Genomic DNA, 12,304 nt, shown 5'->3' on the forward strand with positions numbered 1-12,304 from the left:
TTTAAGTGTTCCAACAAAGTAGATAATAGATGGCAGTCTTTAAATAACATTATTTGCATTTACATAATTACCTATTAGATTTTCTTTAATTCAAATGCATTAGTTTTTTTATTTTATGCCTTCTGTTGCTGTGATAAGGCTTCACCAGTATTAGGATTTCTCTGCCTAAAGGTATGGCTGTTTTATCTTTATGAACCAGAATATAACTCTATGTGATAAAGATATTTTTGGTGACTAAAGACTCTGTATTATCTACTGTTTCTACAAGAGAGAAGGAGTCTTTACTGATTGTGTTAAATGTTTGGCAGAGTGAATCTTGGGTGTGCACTGGAAAACCACATTATATTTAGAGTAGTAAAAAGAACGTTTCAGCCTGGGAAGGGCCCTGGTTTCAGCTGTCTTGGAATCCAGGTATCACTGTTTGTGGAGCTCTCAAGGTCACACCTATTCTCGTTTTCTAACAACACTGAAATTAACACAGTATAAGCCACAAGTACTTCCACGGTGTCCCTTGATTTTACACATCTCATGTTAGTATGCTACATCAAGAGACTAAAGAGGCTACTGTTTCCTTGAACAAACAGCTTTTAGTCACTACAGGCTAATGGCTCAGTAATGTAGCTCGTGGCTGTAGGAATGAAACAGGACTATGATGGAGGGACAGAAATGTTCTGTTATTTTTGTTTTTGATTTATTTTCTCAGGATCTATATCCTACAAGAAAAAGCACTTTATTGCAGTCTATGTGTATGCTATGATCATGTGAAGTTTTGGTTTTTTTTCCTAAAATAGAGTAATAGAGTTAGGTGATAGATCTCTAGTGTTGGTAGAGGAATTATGTATTTTGTATCTTAGGAGAAAAGAAGTTCATATGTTTCTTCAGAAATAAACTATATAGGGTTAGTATGTAATCTTGTGTTTACTTTATCCTGTGTTGATTTACCTTAAATTTTTAACATATGTATCTATAAAATCATAAATGTTTATGACTTTAACTTACATTTCCATTAAAGTATTTTATGCTTAAAATTAAAAAAAAAGTGAGAAAAAAATTATCCCTACTTCACAAACAAGAGGCAAACCAAGAAACAGAATCTTAACTATGGAGAAGAAACTGATGGTTACCAGCAGGGAAGGGGTGGTGGGGAGGGGATGGATGAAATAAGTGATGGGAATTAAGGAGTACTCATGATAAGCACTGGGTATTGTATGGAAGTGTTGAATATTGTACACTTGAAACTAATATTACATTGTATGTTAACTAAAATTTAAATAAAAATTTAAATAATAAAAAATAAAATAAAAGATAGGAGAATATCTTCATGACTTTGGAATAGGAAAGGAATTCTTTAAAAATAAAAGGGAAAAGCAACCATTGAAGAAGATTGATTTTTAAAAGTTTGTATTAAAATTATGAAATTTTGTTCTTCAAAATAAACCTTAAAGAGAGTGTCAAGATAAACCCTGGAGTGGGACAAGATATTTCAATCTCATAAGTAAAAATTATCTAGGGGTGCCTGACTGGCTCAGTCAGAAGAATGTGTGATGCTTATTTTGGGGTCGTGAGTTCAATCCCCACACTGGGTGTAGAGATTACCAAAAAAAAATTAAATTAAATTAAAAATATTTTTAAAAGATCTAATATTCAGATTTATGATCAAAACAACAAAACAAAGTAAAATCAGTAAAAAACATTTGCAAAATCTTGAACAGACTTTTCACAATAGAGGCATTTCAATGGGAAAAGGTGTTCAACTCAATTAGTAACAAGGAAACGCAAATTAAAAAAATATAGTATGGTATCCTTACAAATCCCCCAAATTTGGGGAAAAATTAATAATTTGACAATAACAAGATATAGTGGAGCAAAGGGAAATCTTATGCCTACTGGAAAGATTATATATTTTCACAACCACTCTAGAAGCAATTTGGCATTATATAGCAAAGATGTGCATACCCAAGAATTTCTCTATTCTACTCTGTTAATACCTAGCTAATCTCTTACACATGTGCATCAAGAGATGCACACAACAATGTTCATTGCTGCATTGTTGGTAAAAGCAAAACCTGACAATGACCCAAATGTCCATCAACAATAAAATAATAAATTATAGTATATTGAGATAATACAACACTATTCAACAATATAAATTAATGAACTACAGCTACATTCTACACTTTAGATGAATCACATAAACAAGGATGAATGAAGAGACAGGGCACAAGAGTATATAATGTGATTCTATAAAGTTCAAAAATGGGCAAAACTAAACCATATTGTTGGGAAATTCATATATAGATGTTAAAACTAAAAGAAAACCTGGGGAATGATCCATCAACAAAATCAGAATACTGGGTAAGGTTGTGACCATGGTGGGCCATGCAGTAAAGTTTCGGAAGTTCTGGCAATACTCTAACTCCTAACTAACGTAATGGTTACATAAGCACCAATTTCATAATTTTTTAAAAGTATATAAAATGGTTTATATACTTTGACATAATATAACTAAATTTTGACTTGTTCTTTAAAAATTCTGCCTTCTACCAAATGCATTCTATTACTGCTATATCACCTAATTTGTAGACTCCCATATAAGAGGTTTTTTTACACTTCTGCCATTTAGGTTTTTTTCCCTATAAAGTTTTTATTGTTACTGCAGAAGGAATCTGTGTGACAAAGGTCATTAGGTTTTTTTTCTAAGGGTAATAGGTTAAAAAGAAATTGGTGTTTTTGCAGTTCCTAGTAGGAAAAAAGAAGCTAATGGATTGACCCTATAGCACATACCAGTTATTGCTTATTCCACTGAATTTGCTCAATATTTGTAGTATTTCTTGGGTTCAAAAGACCTCTCAAATAGACATAACCTGGAGTAATTACAGTTCCCAGGAGGTACCATAACTTTAGGTAGCATTATTTCTAAGTACTTCATGAAGCACTCACTTTATCACAACATGCATATTCCTAAGAGATGAAGAAAAATAATAGTTTAAGACTTCCAGTGGAAATGTAGTTTCACCTAGAGAAGACAAGGAGAGAGAGAGTCAGAGATAGAGACAAAGACAGAGAGAAACTTAGACTTATCACCAACCCTTAAGAAGGACAATCACAATCAGAAACATCGGAAATGTGACAGAAACAAATGAGAGAGCTGAAGGGTTCAAACATGCTATTCCATTTATTGTTTGCTAATGGAACCAGGTGCCTTTTCACCCTTAGTAGTAATAATAATAAGATCTTTGAATATAATGCATGCTTCTTGGAAACTGCCTTTTTCTCTAGTTGCTAAGTAATATTTCACTTTTCATCATAAGAGAAAGATAGATGGTACTTAACCTGCTATGCAAGTTATTTTACCAGATAACTCAATTTTCTTCTAGAATGCTAGATGAGGTTTTATTCTCACTCAAAACAGCCAAGGTAGTGTAAATAAGACACTTGTTCATTATTGCCTTCATATCTCCAAAAACCTTAGATATGTGCTAGTGTGGGAGGTTTTAAAACAAAATTATCTGTACATCATTTGGCAAAAATTATCTTCCAAAATTTCTATACCAAGTTTTGATATTTTGACAAGTTGAAACAAAATAAAAAATAGATTTCAAGCTTAGAGTTTAATAGACCATTTGTTAAAATTAAAGAATCTTAAGATTGAGTCACAATAGCTAATAAAAATAAGAAACTGGAATACAAACCAAGTCTTATTATAAAGATTACCTATTTTGTTACATTTGTAATTGTTTATATTGTTTACATACTTGAAATTTTTATATTTTTTATATTGTGCCACTCAGCCTGGTGCAGTCTTATTGCAATGTTAGTGATTTAAATGAATGTTTTATATAACAAAGCATATATTAATGATATAGATGATCTAGATAGTTAAAAATATAAATAGATATGAAAATATTTCTTGGAGAAAAAATTCCCCTGGACATCATTACTACCAATGCTTATCAAGCAACTACTGACCTAAATTCAACAAGTACAGTGTACTTCTTCCTGCATTATTGCCTTAGAATTTACTTTAAATACCAGAGATCCTGAAATCAATCTCCTAGCCTACTGCCTACACCAATCACATTTCTTCTTTCTCCTGGCTTTGTTTCTTTACCCAAATTAATTTCTTTACTCTCTAACCACAGAATCTCCTCTCCAGTACTTACTCTGATTTAGTCTCTACTTGCAATAGTTTGCCTTCCTAGGACTTTCCAATTTCCCAAAGGAAATTTTCCAAGTGAAAATAACCATAATAATTACTACTTCTTATTATGTACCATACACTGCAACTAGCATTTCATATGCTTTATGTCACTTATTACCCAAAATAAAAGGAGAGTTGTTATTATCATTCTTTTTACCGATAAAACAACTGAGATTTAAAGAAGTTACATAAGTTAACCAAAGTCAAAATGCTGTCCAAATCAAGTCCACACTCCTAGCTCCAAGACTCATACTCCTAGCCCCAAGACTAAGTTTGGAAGATCCTCTAGGGCTAGAAGTACTGTCTTTCTATTCACCTACCCTTGCAGATTGCTGTACTCATTTCTGTGAATATGCATAGATCCTTATTCAATTTTAATCATGAGCTTGAGAGATTAAGTTTGTGAGTTCTCTCTTTCCAAAACTTGTCATTAATAACATACACAATCAAAGCTAAAAATCTACTTCTGATAACAACAGAATGAATAAAAGGATAGGACAAAGTATCTAATTGATAATATATATTTTTTAAAGATTTTATTTATTTTAGAACGAGAGTTAGAGAGCAGGGGAAGGGGAGAGGGAGATGGAGAGAGAGACTCTCAGGCAGACTCCCTGCTGTGCACGGTACAGGAAGCAGGGCTTGACCCCACAACCCTGAGATCTTGTGAACTGAGCTGAAATCAAGAATCAGGTGGTTTGGGGCACCTGGGTGGCTCAGTGGTTAGGCGTCTGCCTTCAGCTCAGGTCATGATCCCAGCATCCTGGGATCGAGCCCCACATCGGGCTCCCTACTCGGCGGGAAGCCTGCTTCTCCCTCTTCCACTCCCCCCTGCTTGTGTTCCCTCTCTTGCTGTGTCTCTCTCTGTCAAATAAATAAATAAAATCTTAAAAAAAAAAAAGGAGTCAGGTGGTTTAACAGACTGAGCCACCCAGGTGCCCCAATAATGTATATTTTTAGTATGATTTTGTATTTCTCAGTCCTTTGACTCTTATTTTGCCTTTAGATTGTTATTTGCTGTATTTATTATTTGCTGTTATTTGCTCTAAATTAAAATACAGTCTTATTAAAAATGGTAGCTGTATTTTCTTTATTCTGTATTCCAATTCTCCTAGCACATTCAGCTCATGAATAAATATCAAATTACATGGTAAAACCCATACTTATAACTAGATGAAGTACAGAAAATAGGGAAAGCATAGTATAAATAAGAAATCAGAGCAAGGTCCCAAATAAATGTCAAAAATATCAATTTCCCTATCTTATTTTCTATATAGATTATTACATTATATATTATACATAAGCACTGCAAATTTGTTTGAGTCATGAAACTAGTTGGAAGGAAATGATAATACTGTTGATAAAAATAAAATGTGGATAATTAAGTAATCAAAATCAATATGATTTTTGTAGAAATGTATCAGAAAACTAACAGGTAATAGTTTCAAGAGCATAGAATTTAGCCAGAAGATTCTGGTGGCTTTTGAATTATCTAATGACTTGCTTGCAGAAGTCACTTAATTTTTCCAAATAATTTTAAAGGGATCAGGTAATTCTTTAATCTACCACATTTTTAAGAATCAAATGAGATAACATACATGAAATTAGGTCATAAAACCACAACATAGCGTATAAATGTACAATTTTATTTTATAAATTTTCAAACAATTCACAAGCAATCTTACTTTCTAACTGATGGTTTTCAACCAAGGAGTAGCCTAATAAAAGCAGAATTGTAGGAAGATGAATGGGACAGAGTAAAGGATGAAGGGATAAATGTCAGGACTAGGTTGATGACAGCAAGAATAGAAGAAATTTAAAGAGGCAATTATAGCCAAATGAAAAAAGCCACATACTGTATAATTCCAACTATATGACATTCTGGAAAAGGCAAAATTACAGAGATGGTAAAAAAAGAAATAGTGGTTGCTAGAATTTAGGGGACAGGGAGGGATGAATAGGCAGAGCACAGAAGATTTTTATGGCAGTGAAACTAATCTGTATAATATACAATTGTAAATACGTGTACTTATACTTTTGCCAAAACCATAAATGCACAACACCCACAGTGAACCCTAAGATATGCCATGGACTTTGTATGGTAGTAAAGTGTCAATGTAGGTAACAAATGTACCACTCTGGTGGGGAATTTTGATAGTGGAGAAGGTGATGTATATGTGGAGATGGGGTGTATTTGAGAACCCTCCGTGCTTGCCACTCCCTTTTCCTGTGAACCTAAAACTTTTCTTAAAGATAAAGTTTATTAATTTAAAAAAAAGATAGACATTGTGAGAGACATTCTGAAGGAATCTGAGACTCAGATTCTCACCTACCAGAAATAATTGTTAAAAATAATTTGGTAGTAATACACTGAAATAAGAGTCTAGTCTTATTTTAAAATAAGGCTAAATCACTAACATTGCAATAAGACTGCACCAGGCTGAGTGGCACAATATAAAAAATATAAAAATTTCAAGTATGTAAACAATATAGACAATTACAAATGTAACAAAATAGGTAATCTTTATAATAAGACTTGGTTTGTATTCCAGTTTCTTATTTTTATTAGCTATTGTGACTCAATCTTAAGATTCTTTAATTTTAACAAATGGTCTATTAAACTCCAAGCTTGAAATCTATTTTTTATTTTGTTTCAACTTGTCAAAGATCTTAGTGCCAGTTCTGTCTCTATTGCATTAAAGTGGGTATCAGCTTCCTATGACTTGGCCCTCACATCTGTTATGAAGCCATTATTCCCTGGCACCGAGATAGATTCCTGGCACATAGGAGGTATGCAATAAATATATAGGGAATGAATGAATGAATGAATGAATGAATGAATGAGTAAATGAATAGACCATACTTCCCTCATAGGGTTGTTGTATCTAATGAGATAATGTATCATAAGTGCTTTATGAACTATAAAGAAATAAATATATGAAAATATTATTAACTAATTGGAAATTCAATTTAGCCTTATTTTAAAAGTTCCAACAAAGCTATTCAACAATTAAATGGATTACTTTCAAAGTAGTGAGTTCTCTGTCCTTAGAGTAGTTAAACATTAAAGTTGAATGATCTCTATCAGATAAGCAATAAATGTAACTCTTGCTGTGAGAAGAGGGTGACATGCAATTTTAAGATTCTATAATTTTTTAGGAAAGATAGCCAACATTTATTGAATGTTTATTGGGTGCCAGACACAGTGCTAATTACTGTGCATTCCCTCACAACCCTCTGAGATACATAAGACTGGTACACTCACAAAACAGGCTCAGAGATGTTAAGGAACTTGTCTGCATTACAGGGTAGGAAGTAACTAGGGAAGGACTTGAATCCAGATATATCTAGCTCCTGGGCCGTTGCTTAAAAGTCTATATCACTATGTTACACTGCCTCATAAAAGCATCAGTATCTCCTTGACTCATTACTGTGGCCATTACTAACTGAAATCTTTGTTCTAATTTATCTGCTAAATGACTGTTCATAGCTGCTTGGTGATTTGAGTCTATTTTATCAGTCCTAGCAAATCAAAAGTAGCATTTCTGATTTTATTAATTCCCCTACTACAAAACAGTATATGATACAGGAAAAGAAGCAAACATTTATAACATAATTTTTTTGAGTAACAAAAAAATTAAAACTTTTTTTAAAATAAGGTGTCACTGAGACTTAATATTTGAAGCAACACTGCTGAAGACTATGAAACCAATTAGAGAATCAGGTTTAATCTGACCAGACATTATTACAAACTTTATAATAACAATATTTTAGTAGATCATTGCTGCCCCAGGCACATGAAAATGTTCCAAGTAAACTTCTAATGACCAATCCTAAATTTTAAAGATGTATATTCCTCTAAAAGGCACTTTGTGCTTCAGGATAGTATGGAAATAATTCCACTACTCATTTCACATTGCTCAAAGTACATGTTGTTCATCCTGATTGTATTTAGAATTGATTCCAACTTAGGCTATTACTCATTGACCCTTGATAATTATACCGAGAACATTTTTTTTTTAATTAACCCATGCTTTCCAAAATACTCATTTAAGCCAAAATATAAGGTTGATTTAGAATGAGTGAAAAATAGCTTTGTCTTTCTTCCTTTTAGTTGAGTTTGTCACCATATCTAACACAGAAGAGGGAGTAAAGGGAGTAGTTATAGCTTTGTGTAAATGACCTAAATTTGTGTGCACTTGCCTAATAGAATCTTTAACAAATGGCTTACAGAATAGATTCCATATTTGGTCAGATAACTAAATTAAAAACAAAGATCTTTCTCCCTGGGTTTCCTGAATGAGTTTTCTTAGTTGTATAATTATATGATGCTCAGAACTGAAAGAGATATCAGAAACCACCTAGACTCACCTAGACTAATTCCTTCATTTTATAGGTTGAAGAAATTATCTCTAAGTGAAATGATTTACTTGTTGGCACACAACCTATGGGGAAGAAGATGACTTAGAATGGCGCCTGGGTAGCTCAGTTGGTTAAACATCTGTCTTCAGCTGGTCATGATCTCAGGGTCCTGGGATGGAGCCCTACATCATTGGGCTCCCTACTCAGCAGGGAGCCTGCTTCTCCCTCTCCCTCTGCCCCTCCCCCTGCTCATGTTCTCTCTCTTGCTCTTGCTCTCTCTCTCTCTCTCAAATAAATAAATAAAATTTTCAAAAAAAAAAAAAGATGGCTTAAATCCCAAGTGTCTTAATTCCTAGCTTTTCTTCCTATTCCATGTTTCATACAAGAATCCCTAATTGTTCTGTAGAGTAAATTCATGTCATTTTCAACCTTTTTAAAGTGTCATTGCCTGCCCCAATTTCCATCCCTGCCTCTAAATCCCAATCAAAATAGTATACCATGAAAATGAATCAAGAGAAAATAATATTAAATTGATAATACACTTAATCTTCTTTTATTGTGCTCTGAGTGTGATGAAGACATATCCTATATATTTGTAAGAGACAGATGTTATTTACAAACAAGCCTTTAAGTTTTCAGTATTTCTTTTTTTAAAAAATTTTTATTTATTTATTTATTTGCCAGAGAGAGAGGCAGGCAGAGGGAGAATCAGGCTCCCTGCTAAGCAAGGAGCCCAATGCGGGACTCAATTCCAGGACCCTCGGATCATGACCTGAGCCAAAGGGAGATACTTAACTGACTGAGCCATCCAAGCGTTCAGTAGTTTTTTTTTTTTTTTTTAAAGATTTTATTTATTTTTTGACAGAGAGAGAGAGACAGCGAGAGAGGGAACACAAGCAGGGGAGGTGGGAGAGGGAGAAGCAAGCTTCCTGCTGAGCCGGGAGCCCATGTGGGCCTTGCCCCAGGACCCTGGGATCATGACTTGAGCCAAAGGCGAACGCTTAACGGCTGAGCCACACAGACGCCCCGCATTCAGTAGTTCTTAAGCCTCATTTTAATAGTAGCAGACACAAAAATTAACGTGACTGATACATTTAAAGCAAGGCAAAATATTTTCTTAAGAAAATTCACTTATCCATGCATGTATGCACTCAACACTCTTGGTGGCACTTGATTTGAGCTGGTCTCAGTGTTAGATATGTACAGGGTTACAATAATGAATAAAATGATCAACATATAGACTGGGAATTGCCCTGTTGGAGCTTATATCATAATGGGGAAAGAAACCTCAAATAAATATCACACTAATTTGTAGTAACAAATTAGGTTAAGGAATTTACTTTTCTTTCCAAAAGATAGAAATCTGATCCTGTGCATGTGTAGAACAAAAGAAACAGACCTAGACAAGGGTTGAGGGCAGTCAGGAGGTACCTCTCAGAGGAGGTGACATTTAAACTGAGAACTGAAGAATGGGTAGCAGTTAACTAGCCAAATGGGAGGTAGCAACAGTGGAGTAAGGGAGTATTCCAGACTGAATGCCTTGTGGCTGACATTAGTGTGCTGCATTTTTGCATTCAAAGAACAGAAAGACATCCTTTGAGAACTTTATATTGGAAAATATTATTTTATTCCTTTGTGGAGAATAAAGCCTGAAACAATCGCTGACACCTGGTAAATGTTCAACAAATATTTAAGTGAAAGAAAGGTGCTTCTTAGTATATGGCTATGAAATCCAATTGGTATCAGAACTTTCTCTGAGTCCTGAGGTGTCGAGTGTCCTAAAAATAGCAAGGAAAAGTGAACTGCCTTGTTTAAAGATGTCAAAGATAATGATGTGCTTTTAAATGGTCACTTATCAACTAAAACACCTGACCAAGACTATGAAAGTTTAAAAAAATGATTTATATTATTTCAGCTAATTTTGATACTATATAAATACTATTACTTTTCTTACAGTAAGCATTAAAATATTATTCCTTTATTTATTTATTTATTTATTTTAATGGATGGAGGGGCAGAGGGAGAGAATCAAGTGGACTCCCTGCTGAGCATGGAGCCTAGCACGGGGCTTGATCCCAAGACCCATGAGATCATGACCTGAGCAGAAACCAAGAGTCGAACACTTAACCACCTGAGCCATCCAGGTACCACAAACATAATTATTTTTAAAAATATGAATGGTCTCATTTTGTCTCCCAGCTAAAGTGACTATCATTTAAGTAATTAGATCTGTATTCACAACTCAAGACTCTTCTCACCAAAGAAAAAAATAAACTTTTTTCCATAGTATTTAAACTGTCTAACTAATCTACTTAAATGTTTCCAATAATATAAATACCACAGTTATGTTCACCCAGTTCACTACATTCACACTGACCACTCTGTCCCTAGGCCCCAACTCATTCTAGTGTCAGGGCCTTTGAGGCTATTATTCCATCTGACAAGAATATTCTTCTTCCAGACTCTGTGTAGCTGTCCTTCTCTCATCACTTGGATCTTAGCTTAATGTCACTGTATAAAAAGACCTCCCCTGCTTTCCTAGGTAAGAGAACATGGCACAGCACCAAGTGCATAGTAGGACCTCCACAGATGATAGCTATTATTATTTTTAATGTTAAATAACAAGTACCAACTGAATGCTTTCTCTATTAGCCTCAACACAGTGAAAGGCATTTTATACATTTTTAATTCTTACTACTGCCAGATAAATATTATCATCCCTCATTCACAAATGGATTATTCAGAAAGATTAAATTGCTTGGCCAAAGTCACTGAGGCAGAATGTTTGTCTAAAATAAAAATTAAAAAAAATACCCAAAACTGTACGTATTTTTTTTCAACATATACATTTTGACTAAAAGAAACCAAATGCACAAATGATGCAGTTATATTGGACTTACACCTGAAAAATCAAGATGGTTGGGTAACATAATTTTCCTGATTGGATTACTCTGTTAATAGCTTCACATTTCTCCAATTTGTGGCACTGCTTACGCTCCAAACTCAACTGAACTCAACTGAAAATTTAACTTACGTTTGATTTCTTTCTGTTTACTAGTCAGTACTAACTTAAAATTCCTCCAATACTTAGAGTTATTCCTACCACCCAGATTAGTGCCTGAACCTTGTTAGTAGCCAGGTTGTTTCACATAGGTGAAAAAAAGATCAGTGAGTATCAAAAGGGCACTGAGCAATATTTTATTTTACTGTATGTCATCCCCAGAAGATGATAGTGACCTGCATGTCTATGGTTGGCTGCAAATTAGAAGTTGGAAACCGGAAACTTTCTTATTCTGAGACAGATCTTGATGAGAAAGAAACTTCAAGGCAGCTTCCAGAAAAAGGAATGCAGACAGATTCTCTGGGTTCACTGTAAGATAGGGAAAAAAAAAAAAAAAAAAAACATGGGTTGTAGCCTGAGACAGAAAAAAACATTAGAGGGAAGCCTGGGTGGCTCAGTCGTTAAGCGTCTCCCTTCGGCTCAGGTCATGATCCCAGGGTCCTGGGATCGAGCCCCGCATCGGGCTCCCTGCTCTGCGGGAAGCCTGCTTCTCTCTCTCCCATTCCCCCTGCTTGTGTTCCCTCTCTCTCTGTGTCTCTGCCAAATAAATAAATAAAATCTTTAAAAAAAAAAAAGAAAGAAAAAAACCTTGGAGTTATGGGTAAATAAGTAAAATGTATCTTAGAAATCTAGTCCACACTGTTCATTTTATTGACGAAGGAAAGGAAGCATAAAATTAA

At 34.3% G+C, this 12,304-nt stretch overlaps 1 protein-coding gene across 1 annotated transcript in view; it reads left to right on the plus strand.

Moving 5' to 3' along the window:
• CNTN5 (contactin 5) overlaps window positions 1-12,304 on the plus strand; it is a gene marked incomplete at its 5' end in the record, with an annotated part of 571,224 nt that overhangs the window by 374,129 nt on the left and 184,791 nt on the right. The gene's annotated exons all lie outside the window — the stretch shown is intronic.

Source organism: Eumetopias jubatus, unplaced genomic scaffold (assembly GCF_037043125.1).
Source record: "Eumetopias jubatus isolate StellerSeaLion01/CBP00866 unplaced genomic scaffold, mEumJub1_p1.0 scaffold_13, whole genome shotgun sequence".
In the NCBI taxonomy this organism is placed as follows: Eukaryota; Metazoa; Chordata; class Mammalia; order Carnivora; family Otariidae; genus Eumetopias; species Eumetopias jubatus.